At 40.2% G+C, this 17,203-nt stretch overlaps 1 pseudogene; it reads right to left on the reverse strand.

Moving 5' to 3' along the window:
* Positions 1-3,239: 3,239 nt before the first annotated feature.
* Positions 3,240-14,571, reverse strand: LOC133130762 (cytochrome P450 2F5-like; annotated as a pseudogene).
* Between the last annotated feature and the right edge of the window lie 2,632 nt (positions 14,572-17,203).

The raw sequence follows: 17,203 nt of genomic DNA on the forward strand, positions 1-17,203 counted from the left end.
CTCAAGGTGAAGAAATTGATATGTAATTGATATGTGATATGTATTGATGTGTAAACAAAAACAAATAAATGTTTGTAAGATAACAATCCTTTTGGTTGACTTTATTTAAAAAAAGCTGCATATTACATTACATTATTGGCATTTGGCCGACCTCTTATCCAGAGCGACGTACAGTTGATTAGACTAAGCAGGAGACAATCCTCCCCTGGAGCAATGCAGGGTTAAGGGCCTTGCTCAAGGGCCCAACGGCTGTGCGGATCTTATTGTGGCTACACCGGGATTAGAACCACTGACCTTGCATGTCCTAGTCATTTACCTTAACCACTACGCTACAAGACTTATTTCTCTTCTGCTGCTCTAGCCTATCCACTTAAGAGGTTTGACACGTTGTGTCAGAGCATACCACTGTTGTAATTTGTGGTTTTTTGCATTACTGTCACCTTTCTGTCAGCTCTGACCAGTCTGACCAGTCTGACCTTTCTCCTGTGACCTTTTTCATTAGCAATGTGTTTTTGACCACAGAACTGCAACTCACTGGACGTTTTTTGTTTTTCGGACCATTCTCTGCAAACTCTAGAGACTGTTGAGCGTGAAAATCCCAGGAGATCAGCAGTTTCTGAGATACTCAATCCAACCTGTGTGGCACCAACAATTATTCCACGGTCAACATCACATTTCTTCCCCATTCTGACATTTGTTCTGAAAAACATCTGAACCATATCTGCATGCTTGTATGCACTTATTTGCTGCCACATGATTGGCTGTTTAAATATTTGCATTAACAAGCTGGTGTACAGCAGAGTGTTCCCCAAAAATTTAAGTAGCAGGCGAAAGAGTAGCCAGCCAGGGGGGTTCTGATGATGTACCCTGGCCTTTTTTTTCTGATGCAATTTGGAGGCTTCTGGTGCATTTTAATATGTAAAATGAATCCATAATAAATGGGATTATTATAAATGGGATTAAGCATTTTGTTAAATGTACGTTCAAATATACCAACATTACATCACATTTAATCTTGTAGTGCCATTAACCAGAAATTTGTTCAGAAAGAAAGAAGAAAATATTATGAAAATATGACTTTCTACTTGAAAGTATTTTACAAAGCATTACCTAAAAGATAAATGTTTCATTTTAATGATATTGAACAATAACTCTCATATGACTATGTACAAATTAAACTATTAGGTTGATATAGTCAGACTCTGACTCTTTTCAGTTCATGTCAAGAGACACCAATGCTCTGCTAAGCTCCCCTCGGAGACTGGGAACTGATGTTGTGTCAATTTGAACTGATTTGTTGATTAGGGCATGGGCTTCTTCCTCCTCTATCACTGCACTGCATGGGGGCTCTCTGTGGGGCTCTCTGTGGGCCTGTCTGTGAGGCTGATTGGGGCCTGACTGGCACTTGTGTGGAGGCTGTCTGATCCCCCTCAAAAAACCAGAAACAATTGCAATATGATATTTCCTCATTCATATTCTTCACATTCATTTAAGACACAATTGGAATCACTCTGGTCTTTCTTAATAATAAAATACCATATTGGTAAAATTACAATTACAGTTTTTTTACAATAGTTTTCACACTTGTCTCAATACCATGTCCACATCCAACACTTAACACATTCACCATATCAATAGACCATGTGAACTAAACTGTGGATATTTTTGCATTGCTTTGATACTAAAGGCATTCAATCACCACATGAATACCTCTCACAGTCAGTGTTCACTACCAGCAAGAGTCTGTACAACTACACCACATTTTGCAGACATTTAGATACTCTGTTCAAAACAGTTAACTTTTAGTTCAAAACCGAACAAAATTCTGATCACTGTGGATGGAAATAGACAAATGAAACTATATGCTTTAAATACGTAAGACAGATCATTCTGATTTTAGCAGAAAGTTTATTCTGTTTTTTTTTTGTTACCATCTATACTATGGTCATATTTGCATTTAAATGTGCATGTATATAGGGTAAATATAGATGTAGTTGTCACTGAAGAGATAATTTTTTTGTTTGTGCCCCGTTACCACATATACAAAAGGGGCCATCTTTGGATTTGCATTTGCATTCTTTAGCCTTGGTGGGGAAAATGGATGCAGCCAGAGGCAGAGGAACAAGACGTCGTGGAAGAGCAAGAACAGTTATGTCTGATGAAATCAGTGCCACAGTCATTGATCATGTGGTAAATCATGGTCTGTCCCTGTGGGAAGCAGGTTTGAGGGTTCAACCAAACTTGCCTAGATCGACAGTGGCTTCAATAGTGAGGATTTTCAGGCAAACCAACAGGTACTATACAGTATTTACAGCATTCTGACTGAAGGAGTTCAATTGATGTGTATATTACAGCAGTACTGTGATTTGAGAAGTCTCCAGAAAAAGCAGATCAGTGCACATTTGTCTTTGACTCACTACAGGATCCAGAGGTTACCTCACACAGGGGGAAGGGGTAGAATATTTATGCCTCAACAGGAGGATTCAATAGTTGGGATGGTCATTGCCAACAACAGCATCAGGCTAAGAGAAATATGCAACAACATAATCGCAGACAACAACATATTTCTAAACATTGACAGTGTAAGCACTACAACCATTTCAAGAGTGCTACAGAAACATCAGATCAGGATGAAACAGTTGTACACTGTCCCCTTTGACAGGAAGTCTGAGGGTGTAGGAACCCAGGTACCAATATGATGTTTATGAAGGTATATGTGACAGTTTATGACCACCACCCACATGACCAGATGTCACTTCTGGATGCAATGGCTGCTGGGTGTATGGACATAACAGTGGAACACATCCAGGGCTGTATAAGGCACGCAAAGAGATGTTTTCCTCGGTGTATGGCAAGAGATAACATTCGGAGTGATGTTGATGAAAATCTATGGCCAAATGCAGAGGACAGGATGGATGGGCCAACCCAACAGAAGACTTCTGATACTGATAGGCAGACAATATATGTGGGAATTACTGTATATAGTGAAAATATTGCTATTTGTTATTGATTGTAATGTATTTTGAGTAATTGATTCTATTGTATTTTTCTGAATTACAGTATATTGCGCTGTGAGAACAAATGGCAAAATACTGTAAACCCCCTGAAGAATACTGTTACTTTTGTGATTTGTTTCTTTATCATGTATTGTTTTACATTACACAGTAAAAATTGTTATTCCGGGTTTCCGATACAGTAAAACATTCATTCATTTACAGTTTACAGTAAATTTACCACACTCAGTCATGATATCTATTGTGAGAGGCAAACCAACAGATCAGAAGTTTCTTTAGCTGCTTGGCTTGAAATATTTGTAGATGCAAAAATAGAGGAAAGGGAAACACATAATATATGTATTTAGCAATGCTCCAAGTTGTTTGTGTTTTGTTGTCGAAATATAAAGTGTTTTGGTGGTTGAAGTGCATTTTGCACCAAAGGTTAACCGATGTGCTCAGGTGCGTGTTTCAAAAGCACACTGTGTGAAGAGTTTTGAAAAAGTGGACTTGGTGTTGAGACAAGTGTGAAAATGATTGTAAAAAAACTGTAAGCACCAATCAAATTCAAGGCATGTTTGCCATTCACACAAACACAAGCACAAACAGGAATCACAGTACAAAAGACAGCATAACCACACTAGGAGCCTAAATCTCCACTGCCTCTTAGTCTAACACCCAGTCTGTAGTGTTTGGGCGAGTGAGTGAGACCAAAAACAGGGGTGTAGTCAGGCACCCCTGCCTCTTCAGGCCAGATGAACTTGAAGCGGCGTAACAGCGTCACGAGAATCAGGAAGAGCTCCATGCGTGCGAGACCCTCTCCCAGACACACCCGAGACCCTGCAACACACACCCACACTGTGTCGTGTCAAACTGTCAAAACCAAAAGATATATAAGATATGTACACTCACTGAGCAGTTTATTAGGTAGACATGTACACCAGTTTGTTAATGCAAATATTTTTTCAGACCAAATTTCAGAATGGGGAAGAAATGTGATCTAAGTGACATTGACCGTGGAATAAGAGTGGATTGAGCATCTCAGAAACTTGAATCTCTTGGATTTTCACGCTCAACAGTCCCTACAGTTTGCAGAGAATGGTAAAAAAAAAACAAAGTCAAACCTCTAAGTAGATAGGCTACAGCAGCAGAAGACCAATAAGTAAAAAAATAAGTCTAATAAATACCCAATGAAGTGCTCACTGAGTGTATATGTATATGGCAAGTTAAGCCAATTCACGTTTGCCACATAGTCATGTGAAAAAATTAGGACACCCTGTGATATATTCAGTTATTCATTAAGAAATGATCACATATCGATGTCTAATCTTGTTTTTATTTATCTCTGGAAAAGAAAGTGATCTAATTGCAGGTAAACAACAAAAAATAACCTTGTTTTACTCATTAAACAAAAGACATCAACATAAATGCATATTCTAACTGAGGAAAAAGTTTACACCCTACCCCCTAATACCTAGTGTTACCCCCTGAGGAAAGTTTGCCCCACTCCTCAATGCAGAGTTCTTTAACCTGTGAGATGTTTGAGGGGTTTCTTGCATGTACAGCCCGTTTCAAGTCACCCCACAGCATCTCAATGGGATTAAGATCTGGGCTTTGACTGGGCCATTCCAGGACTCTCCACTTCTTAGTTTTCAGCCAGTCCTTGGTGGATTTACTGGTATGTTTTGGGTCATTGTCATGTTGCCGGGTCCAGTTCCGCTTCAGCTTTAATTTTCTTACAGATGGTCTCACATGTTCCTCAAGCACCCGCTGGTACACTGTAGAATTCATGATAGATTCGATGATGGTGAGCTGGCCAGGTCCTGCTGCAGCAAAGCATCCCCAAACCATGACACTTCCACCTCCATGCTTCACAGTTGGTATGAGGTTCTTTTCCTGGAACGCTGTATTTGGTGTGCGCCAAAAATTTCCTCTGTTCTGGTGTCCAAATAATTCAATTTTAGACTCATCTGTCCAAAGAACATTATTCCAGAAGTCCTGATCTTTGTCCATGTTCTCTCTGGCAAACATCAGTCTGGCCTTAATGTTTCTCTTGAAGAGTAAAGGTTTCCTCCTTGCACACGTCCCATGAAAGTTAAACTTGTGCAGTCTCTTTCTGATTGTAGAGGCATGCATTTTCACATCAACAGTCGCCAGAGCCTGCTGTAGGTCCCGTGATGACATTTTAGGGGTTTTGGAGACTTCTTTTAGCATCTTGCGGTCTGCTCTCGGGGTGAACTTGCTTGGACGGCCAGACTTGGGCATGTTGGCAGTTGTTTTGAATGTCCTCCACTTGTAGACTATTTTCCAGACAGTGGAATGGCTGATTTCAAAATCTTTTGAGATCTTTTTAAATCCCTTACCAGACTCATAAGCTGCTACAATCTTCTTTCTGAAGGCCTCAGACAGGTCTTTCGATCTCACCATGGAGTCACGTCAACAGTCAGGAGCACACCAAACTAAATATCTGAGGTTTAAATAGGGCAAGCCTCCTTCAAAATGCTGAGTAACAATGTTCTAACCATGTGCACCTGATGTGATATACCTGTGTGTGATTTCAGCCATTTTAGGTGGGAAAAAAGTGGGGGTGTCCTAATTTATTCCTCACCAGAAATAGCATTTTTATTTTATGACATTTTACAGAAAGTTTTAAAAAGGATTTTCTTCAGTTTTACTTGTTTAGTTATATTACTTGAAGCTCTCAGTTTTGTTAAAATTGATATTAAATATCAATATGCCTAAAAATGTAAAAAAAACACAATTTTCCATAGGGTGTCCTAATTTTTTCACATGACTGTATGAATACAAGTGCTAAATTAATTTAGATATCCTTTACTATCATTCTCAAACTTGGTGTACTAAAGAACCCTTCAATTGTATTGATCACCTTCAGAACCTGCTGCTAGCAGAAACACTCTTTGCAGCTGTTTAGGGCTACTGCCTTCCATGGGGCACACAATACAGGTCTTTTTTAATTTAATGAGAGTTTAATCATGTAGTATTCACAAGTTATGAATAGCATTTTCCATGCTCTTGATGTTCTTGTCCCGGTTCCTGGTCTGTGACCCCCCAGGTTTATTCTTGTTTAGGGTCATCAAAATTTCTAGAGCAGGCTCTCATCATATTACATTTACTGTACAACTCCCAAAGCAAAATCACTGCACAGTCTTACCTGCAGAGAAGGGCATGAAGGCCTCTGGCTTCACAAACTCCCCCTCATCATTTAGGAAGTTGGAGGGGTTGAACTCATGGGGAAACTTCCACTGGCTTTCTTCACTCAGTACAGAGGAGAGGTTGGGGATGATGATGGTTCCCTGACACCAGAACAGGCAGGGAAGACAAGATGGAGGGATGAGGGGGAAGAAGACATGGAGGGAGATGATATGGAAGAGAGGGGAAGAAAAAAAAAATCTTTGATGAACTGTAGTGCTTTGTGACTGTATCCTGTTGGACTCGGGGCTGTTCTGTACTTGTAGCACCATCCTGTCTCATAAAGGACGCTCTCTGTGGCCTCACCTTGGGGATATCGTAGCCCATCAGCCGTGTTTCTTTGGTGGTGGCGTGTATCACGCTGAGAGGCACTGTGTCGGCGACTCGCTGAACCTCGTGGATCACAGCCTGTGTGTAGGGCATCCTGTGCCTGTCCTCAAATGTGGCCTGCTCCTTCTCTCCAAGCACCTCATCGATCTCCTTCTGACACCTCTCTGGAGACCACAGGGAAAGATGGCACACGTCACTGCACCTTAAAAGCTGTTGCAGCGGAGTGCATTTCAGTCTCATGCAGAGGCAACCAGAGAAACACAACTGATAACTCACCCTGAACATCTGGGTTCCAGCAAAGACAAAGTCCAGCAGGTAACCAATCAGCTGTTTTTCACTGAAGGAGGAGCCAGCGTCTCCTCTCTGACAGGGTAAATATGAACCCATTGGTAAATATGAACATTGAATTTCATTGTTTTGAACAGCACCTGCCCCAAATATGAATTAAAGTAAGCACTGCATAAAAGTATTTATCAACTGTGTCTCCTCACTTGAATATTGCATTTTGATGCATTATTTGGTAAGATTATTCAAATGAAAATCTATTATGATTGGAGATATTTACAGACCCCCAAGTGCACCTGCCGATGTAGATTTGGAGGTTTACAGACAGCTAAGAAACACAAAACTAGAAATGCAAGCTGCTTATAATGCCAACAGTCTTTCCAAACATTAAAAAACCCAAGACAGTTCTGGAGAAAAGCAAATGACCCTCTGGCAACCAGTCAATTAATTGAGTAATGTTCAAAGGTCGCATCATTCAAGAACCATCAGATATTGCTGATGTCTTCAATCAACATTTCACTTCTATCAGCTCAATGCAGACTTCTTGTGAAAGTAACCACCAAACTTCTGATTATATTCAACACCAGAGCATTAAGCGTAACTACAGCTTAAGGAAAGTCAAACCAACTGAAGTGCTATCTGTTCTCAACAATTTAAAATCTAACAAGGGTCCTTTACATAAAGGCGGTAACAATTGCTAAAGTTTTTTTAAAAGATAATATATACTCAATTATTCAATTATCTTACAGAACATGATATATTATATCATCATCTTTCCAATATGGTTTTAGAACCAATCATTTCAATACTACAGCACTATTGCAAATTACTAATGACATCAAATTAACAAATTAACAGGTGCAATTTTTATTGATTTATCCAAGTCATTTGACTTTGTGGATCATCATATATTATTACAAAAATTTAAAAAGGGGCCAATTATATATCCCTTGGTGGCCCTGGGCCAATCAGGATTCTGGTTTGTACAGCCAGGCAAACAGATGACATGGTGGTTAAACACGTGCTGTGGTACCTTTTCCATTTCATCTAAGTAGCAGTCAGTTAGGTCTCTCAACTCTCCTGGGACCCGAGACTCCTTGTGTTGGGACACCTGGTCTGCCAGCAACCTTCTGATCATGTTCATGATCTGAAAGGCCTTCTGGAAGGGCAGGGGAAGATACCTCAGCAGCGGGAACATTTCATATATCTGCAGTGTGGAAAGTTACAGGTTTTTATGTACCTCTAATAGCACATACACACACATATTATAGGAGAGACAACAAAGATGCACTGAGCGTTTGGTACACTTACTGCGGCCCAGGGGCCATTGAGGATCTTTGAGATCTCTGTGATATGGGGGACGATGAGCTGCAGAAACCTGTCTTCCTGCTCGTAACGAGACCCAAACAGGATGGAACAGATGATGTTGAAGGTGGCCTTGTGGAACAGGATGTGAGGGTCTGTGGGCTGACCTGCTAGAACATGGCACACCGATTAAATGAGAGGTCTATGGAAACAGAAGGTCACATATATATTTAAAGGGTATTAATATGGATATGTTTTTGCTATTACGTGATACCAGCATTATTTTCCAAATGTGTGGTTATATAGGAAATCTCTCCCAAAATCCTTTCCTCCATGGACCGCTTCCCTCCATGGACCGCTTCCCCATGCCAAAGTTTCGTAGGGTCATTTGGGCGAACCTCCGGTGCTCCCTCCATATAGGCCCGTAAGTCACATTGACAATGCCTGAAGGATTCAAATTTGTTTTTGGTCATCCAAGCCACTGGAGGCATTGTTCTTATAGTTTTTTTACAATCGTTTTCACACTTGTTTCAATACCATGTCCACTTTTTCAAAACACTTAACACATTCACCATATCAATACACTATGTGAACTAAACTGTGGATACTTTTGCATTGCTTTCATACTAAAGGCATTAACCACTTCTTCCAAAATTCATGACTACCTCTCTCAGTCAGTGTTCACTACCAGCAAAGGTTTGTACAAATACAGTAAATTTTGCAGACATTTAGATACTCTGTTCAAAACAGTTAACTTTCAGTTCAAAACCCAATAAAATTTTGATCATTGTGGAAGGAAATATGCTGCATTTTGGCAGAAAAATGAAACTATATGCTTGAAATACGTAAGACAGTGTAGCGTGGGAAGCTAAGCGGAGAGCCAGGGGCGACCAAAGGTAGAACCTTTTCTAGCCAACACGCGAACGTGTCAGTCACTAAATCCCAGGGAGAACCGGAATAGGGATACCCAGATAGGAACAGGACTTCTCCCGGAACAATGGGAGGAAAGGAAACTAAACAAACCAAACTTAGAAATCGCAAACAGAGAAGTAGCTCAAAAACGGCTAGAGAACGTAAAACAACCCTTCAATAACTAGGGCGAACCAATAACTTTGGTACCGTGCCAAATAGCTGGGCACTGAGTGAAAACCAAAAGAAAATACAACCTAGCGAGAAAAGCTAGGCACGAAAATAAAAACCTCGAGGCGCAGCTCGGGACAAAAATGCAAACCAAAATACAACACCGGGGACAACGTCCCTCTACCATCGACTCACACGAGTCCAAAAGAAAAACAAAACCCTTGAGGAAGGCGCCAGCACACACAACACTTCCAGCTGTACGCCTTCCTTACCTTTTAGATATTTCTCCTTTTTAGCAATGAGAGAATTATCCACCAGCACCGTACCTGACTCGTATAGGTTTAGAGTCTACCGGGCGCTTTACCGGCTTTGTGCCAAGGGCGAACGGTTGAACACAAAAGCACTGAAAACTAGTCGATGCTGGTCTTAAATACTCTCCCGGGAGGTAATTCCCCTGGAGAAAACGAGGAACAGGTGAAAACAATATCCTCGGCCATCTAGTGGCACCAGTGAGAATTACCTCCCACCATGACAGACAGATCATTTTGATTTGAGCAGAAAGTTTATTCAGTTTATTCATTTTTTTTGTTTGCAGCCTTGTTACCATCTATACAAAAGTGATCATACTTGCATTGAAATGTGCATGTATATAGGGTAAATATAGATGTAGATTTTTCCACTATTACTGCTGTATATGTACTGTTGAAACACCTGGCTGTCATTTCAGTGAACAACCTACCCATATACAAAAGGGGCCACCTTTGGATTGGCATTTGCATTCTTTAGCCTTGGTGGGGAAAATGGATGCAGCCAGAGGCAGAGGAACAAGACGTCGCGGAAGAGCAAGAACAGTTGTGTCTGATGAAATCAGAGCCACAGTCATTGATCATGTGGTAAATCATGGTCTGTCCCTGAGGGAAGCAGGTTGAGGGTTCAACCAAACTTGCCTAGATCCACAGTCGCTTCAATAGTGAGGATTTTCAGGCAAACCAACAGGTACTATACAGTATTTACAGCATTCTGACTGAAGGAGTTCAATTGATGTGTATATTACAGCAGTACTGTGATTTGAGAAGTCTCCAGAAAAAGCAGATGTATCAGTGCACCTTTGTCTTTGACTCACTACAGGACCCAGCGGTTACCTCACACAGTCACACAGGGGGAAGGGGAAGAATGTTTACGCCTCAACAGGAGGATACAATAGTACAACAGCATCAGGCTAAGAGAAATATGCAACAACATAATCGCAGACAACAACATATTTCCAAACATTGACAGTGTAAGCACTACAACCATTTCAAGAGTGCTACAGAAACATCAGATCAGGATGAAACAGTTGTACACTGTCCCCTTTGACAGGAACTCTGAGGGTGTCAAGGAACTCAGGTACCAATATGAGGTTTATGAAGGTATATGTGAAGGTTTAGGACCACCACCCACATGAACAGATGTCACTTCTAGATGCAATGGCTGCTGGGTGTATGGACATAACAGTGGAACACATCCAGGGCTGGATAAGGCACACAGATGTTTTCCTCGGTGTATAGCAAGAGATAACATTCGGAGTGATGTTGATGAAAATCTATGGCCAAATGCAGAGGACAGGATGGATGGGCCAGACCAACAGCAGACTTCTGATACTGATAGGCAGACAATATATGTGCAAATTACTGTATATAGTGAAAATATTGCTTTTTGGTATGTATTTGTTATTGGTTGTAATGTATTTTGAGTAATTGATTGTATTGTATTTTTCTTTTCTGAATTACAGTATATTGCACTGTGAGAACAAACGTCAAAATACTGTAAACCCTCTGAAGAATACTGTTGCTTTTGTGATTTGTTTCTTTATCATATATTGTTTTACATTACACTGTAAAAAAAAATGTATTCTGGGTTTCCAATATAGTAAAACATTCATTCATTTACAGTTCACTGTAAATTTACCACACTCAGTCATGACATCTATTGTGGGAGGCAAACCAACAGATCAAACGTTTCTTTAGCTACTTGGCTTGAAATATTTGTGGATGCAAAAATAGAGGAAAGGGAAACACATAATATATGTATTGAGCAATGCTCCAAGTTGTTTGTGTTTTGTAGTTCATTGAACATTGAGTGACAAAGTAGTCTTATGGGAGAAAGCATGTGCTATAGTTATGGCAGCATGAGTCACTTTTGGGTGTAATATTAAGTGTTTTGTTGGTTGAAGTGCATTTGCACCAAAGGTTAACTGATGTGCTCAGGTGTGTGTTAAAAAAGCACACTGTGTGAAGAGTTTTGAAAAAGTGGACATGGTATTGACACAAGTGTGAAAACGATTTTAAAAAACTGTAAAACAATATCAACGAAAATTGAATGATAGGCTACCAAAAATCTGGCAAGAATACTTTTATAACCCTTTCATCCTAATATCTGTGGTCATATTTTTTTGTTTTTCTTTTGTTGTTACATTCTCAGCTGATGGAGCTTTCTGTATGAGTGCCTTAATGCCTGTGTCTCTTTCTTGTCAGTATATGTAAACTGGAAGGCAAAAACTCTCCAGTAAACATCTAATGAGTATTTATTGTTTTGAGAATCAAATTTGTTTGTCTCTAATTCAATCAGCGTGGGTAATACACATTTTAATTCAATTATTTGTGAATTACACCCTGCTGAAACAGGTCAATCTAGGTTTTGAAACAGCTGGTAGACTGGTTGACCAGCTACCAGCTCAGACAAGCTACCAGCACTAGCTGGTTGACCATCTCATACCCAGCTAGACCAGTGTTATGACCATCTTCGCCATGCTGGTTGACTGGCTTATACCCAGCGAGACCAGTTTATGACAAGCTTGACAAAGCTCAATTCTCAAGCTGGTCAAGCTGGCATAGCTCGATTTTACTGCAGGGCAATATTCTCAGGATTATGAAGACATTAAAACAGAAGGTTTTGTGCACTGGAATGTCCTAGTAGACAGGAAGTTGTGGAGAGTGCGGTACTGCGTTGGAGGATGTAAGGTTATTATGTACTTACCTTTGCTCTCTGTGAGATGATTTAACATAAGGTCTTGGGGTCGTCCAGCAAACTCCACAGATTGAGTGACCAGTGCTTCCTTCATTGCCTGCAGGCCGTTGAGCACCACAACTGGCTTCCTCCCAAGATAGATACTGTAGACCTTCCCATAGCGCTCGGACAGCTTACATTTACAATGGAAGATGGAAATGAAATGAAATTACATTTTCCACACTGTCAGCTGCTTATTTGGCATGATGGGCGTTGGCCTCATTGTTAACTGAAACTAATGAACTAAATAATGTTTGCCATGCATCACACATTTGTGTGCTACACACAGATTGTGGCTGAGACTCAAACCTTTCATTATTGTGCATTGAGATGGTGAGATGGAAGGCTAATTCATGCTTTGTCACAGGACATTTAGGTAAAAACAAAGGTGTCGCACAACATGTAAAGTTTATACATTGGCAAAGGCCTACTGGAAGGTGAAAGATAGCCTATGTCTTGCAGGTTCTGGTGTGTCAGCTGGCCAAATAGTCCCGTGGACTAATCATGATTACAATACCGTCAGTACAGTGGTAGAGCAGCACCTGGGAGTGAGATTAGGGACAGAAATTAACAGGTGTGCCAGTTCAATCACTATGGTCTAATTCAGGGGTCTCCAATCTTATCCAGAAAGGGCCGGTGTGTGTGCAGGTTGTTGTTTTAGCACAGGACTAAGACAGCTGATTCTACTCATCTAGGTCTTGATTAAAGACCACGATTAGTTCATTAGTATAATCAGGTGTGTTACTGCTGGGTTAAAACAAAAACCTGCACCCACGCCGGCCCTTTTAGGATAAGATTGGAGACCCCTGGTCTAATTGATTAAAATAATTCTAAATCCTAATTAATATTTTCTCAAGGAACATATTACTATCCATGGTCAGATTTTTGGCACAGTGGCACAGAAGATATAAGATTTATTCTTCATTCCTATTCATCGCTTCACATTTTGGAACCCAGTACAAAAAAAAAAATCAAAAGAAAGTGGTCCATCTGTGTCTCATAAAAGGGAAAACTGGGGAGAATATGTGAAACAGACATGTGAAATGCTGGATGAAGACAATGCATTTCTACTGTCTTTGGATGTCAGCCAAACAGTTCAGTTACTAAATGAACCGCATCTGTCCAAACATTGTACATTCGAGCACAACCAGGGTCATCATTACCATTGAGGACACCAAGGTCATGTCCTCTGTATTTTTTCTCATGTCCCATTTCCAAAGCCTAATTTAAATTTCATTCTTTAGTGAGAACGTCAAGTACAATTCATTTTGGAAGGGAATGAATTAAGTATTTAATATTTTCTCAAAATATGGTTCACACAGCTGCTGTCCAACTGAATATTATAAACTCAGCTCATCAAAAGTAAAATCTAAAGACGTGACATACGGCATATGGCCCATTTAATTTGTAATATCGCTTATTAGCCACATGATTACATTTTGAGTAGCGGCATTCAAAGCTGTATATCAACTGTCCAAATATCACGGCACTGAAAAATAATCGACCACCTCGCGGAAATACGGTATTCTGACTGGACGAGACCTGTCTCGTGGGTGTGCATTTCACAGCTAAAATATCCCAACGAATATAAATGCGCGCAAGTTACACTACTATGCAATGGGTTTAATTCATGCAAGTAGTCCGGTAATAGCCGACCTGGTGACAAAAATATGATACTGTCGGCTACATTGTATTGAGTTAGGCTACACTTTGTATCGTCGTAAAGATAACCATGGGAGATGTTTCAAAGATAATGTAACCGAGAGTTTTAACTTAGGGAGTAATAATAACTTACAACACACGAGTGAGTAAGGAGAGAATAATTAAACTTTTACTAGTTGCGATTCAGTCCGTAAAACAACAGAGCAAGAGCAGAGGAGTATCGTCTATTTAGGCACGGACCGCCCCAAGAGGCTAAAATATATTTAGTACACTGATATTCTCTGTACACTACAAATATCGTAAAGTCCGTAATTATGTAATATCGATATCGTAATAACTCATTCATATATTCATTATCCCTTACTTAAATATTCTTAAATGCATATTCTAATGCTGACATAAGAATCACTACCAGTAATTGAAAGCAATTTCTAGAACACTAGAATTTTGACAAAAACATTCCTAAAAACGTTTTTACGATACCTTCCTGAGATCTTTGACAAGTTTGCCTACATTCAGCTGCAGCAGGTTTCCGAATATCGGGATGGGCTGAGGTCCAGGGGGGAAGTTTTTGGGCCTCTGAATTCTGAAGAGGACAAAGAGGATGCAGAAGCTGGTCCACAGGAGAATTAGAGATCCCAGCATTGTGACTACTGCTCTACTGGCCTTGGTATCCTACGTGTATGTCAATACCCAAACACACATATGCAGACCCATATTCCCACTTAAGCTCCACCTCTCTGGATTATTGGACGATTAACTCTTTCTCAACTTAAAAGGAATAACAAACACAAAATTCCTGTAAAATTCATTTCAAGAGGACCAAAAAGAATTAAGCATCTTTGTTTCCATGCAAAAGAACATCTTTGAAGTGAGTTAATTCTGAGGTTAGAAGAGCAGACCTTGCAACTCTTGATCTGGGTCTATGGTCATATCTATGCTTTTGTACTCCCATTGGAAAAAATGTAAGTCAATATGGGATATACAGTAATATGTGCCTTTGACAATGCTATGAGTGTAATGTTCCTGTACAGTGTCCCACAGCAATTATTTTCAAGAGGATCAAAAATAATTAAACATCTTTGTTTCCACCCAGAAGAACATCTTTGAAGCGAGTTAATTCTGAGGTTGGAAGAGCAGGTCTTGCAACTCTGCATCTGGGTCTATGGTCATATCTATTACCAACACAAAATAAGTCCTTTAAGGTCATGTATAAACTTCCAGCAATGATTTTGTTTAATTGTGCAAGACTACCTGCTATAGGATCAGTCTGGCATAAACAGTTGCTTTTGTACCAAACTGCATAACAAACATCACCTCTGAGATTTCTGTATTAAGTGATTCACTCTTAAAATTAGGCGGCACGGATGGTGCAGTGGGTAGCACTGCTGACTCTGTGTGGTGTTTGCATGTTCTCCCCGTGTTCGCATGGGATTCCTCTGGGTACTCCGGTTTCCTCCCACAGTCCAAAGACATGCAGGTTAGGCTGATTGGTGAGAGGGGTGCGTGGCAAAATGCACGACTCAGAAACAATAGTTAAATAAAGTCCCGTTAGGGCTTTATTCGGGACGAGTCCCAGGAGAGTAGTCAACACAAGCAAAGTCCATACACGAAGATCCAGCCAAACAAATATAAAACAAACAAAAAGCACGGTGCCGAGGGAAGAGGCAATCTCGTAGTCGGTAGACATGCAGGGAGGTCCGGTAGCAGGAGAGCAGTCAGCGGGGCAGATGAACAGGCGGACGGCAGGCAGAGGCGTAGTCGTGGGCGAAGCGGGAGTCGAAACCATGAAACAATCAGCGGGGCAAAAGTACAAAAACGGTAGGCGAGGACGTAGTCAGAAAACAAACAGTGGTCAACAAAACAGAAATCAATGGACGATGGTCGATAACAGGCTTGGATCGTAACGTGTAAACAAACAGTCGTAATGCTCAAGAGTTGCGTCGTTAGACTAGAGGCAGACAATTTCGCAGTGAACAGTAGCGCGACTGGGCTATAAATGCGGGTGTAGACAGGTGCAGACAATTAGTTAGAGCGTAGCAAGGAAATGGAAAACAGGTGCGATGGATGACAAGTTTAACAAGGAGATTAGTAATCGTTAGTAATAAACCTATCCTGCCCTAGCATTAGTAAATTAGTAAATGACATGCACGAGAAACGTAAGGTAACATGAACATGATTAGTTTGTTAGTCTCTACCCAATCCTGATCTAGCATTAGTAGTTTTAGTAAATAGACAAATGGAAACACTTAGGGAGTGAATGACAGAAAGAGAGAGAGAGAGAGAGAAAAGGCGGAACGCAAGGTTTGCGGAAAAACATGTAAAAGTGTATGCATAACAACGACCAGTTAACGTAACAATAAACATGCATCAAAACATAACACAAAGCGAAACTAAGACGATAATCACTCAACAAAACCAGGTAATATAATCGTACGAAAACATAACTAGACATGACAAGAAAATAAATCGTAACGAGACATAACTAAACATGACAAGAAAATAAATCGTAACGAAACATAACTAAACAACATGACGAACCTAGACAACATAATACATGATAAGACACTACGTGACTAAGACAACATAAACAAACATAAATAAACATAAAACATGGCGAGACAGACCTGAAACATGACAATTGGAGAGTCTAAATTGCCTGTGGGTATAAGTGTGTGAGTGAATGGTGTGTGTGCCCTGTGATGGACTGGCGACCTGTCCAGGTGTATTCCTGCCTTTCGCCCAATGTATGCTGGGATAGGCTCCAGTTTGTTTTTATATTATTTAAGTTCTCATGTATGATTTTTGCAGTGGAAGGTATTGAGTTGGAATGCCAGTCAAGAGCCTTTCTGTGTATTTGAGGCCATGTAGCGCCAGGCACCAGTGTTATGACTTACAGTTTTTTACAATCGTTTTCACACTTGTCTCAATACCATGTCCACTTTTTCAAAACACTTAACACATTCACCATATCATTAGACTATGTGAACTAAACTGTGGATATTTTTGCATTGCTTTCATACTAAAGGCATTCAATCACCACTTCTTCCAAAATTCATGAATACCTCTCTCAGTCAGTGTTCACTACCAGCAAATGTTTGTACAAATACAGCAACTTTTGCAGACATTTAGATACTCTGTTCAAAACAGTTAACTTTCAGTTCAAAACCCAATAAAATTCTGAAAAATTCTGAAAAATGAAACTATATGCTTGAAATACATAAGACAGATCATTCTGATTTGAGCAGAAAGTTTATTCAGTTTATTAAATTTGTTTGTTTGCAGCCTTGTTA

Source organism: Conger conger, chromosome 6 (genome assembly GCF_963514075.1).
Source record: "Conger conger chromosome 6, fConCon1.1, whole genome shotgun sequence".
NCBI classification, from domain to species: Eukaryota; Metazoa; Chordata; class Actinopteri; order Anguilliformes; family Congridae; genus Conger; species Conger conger.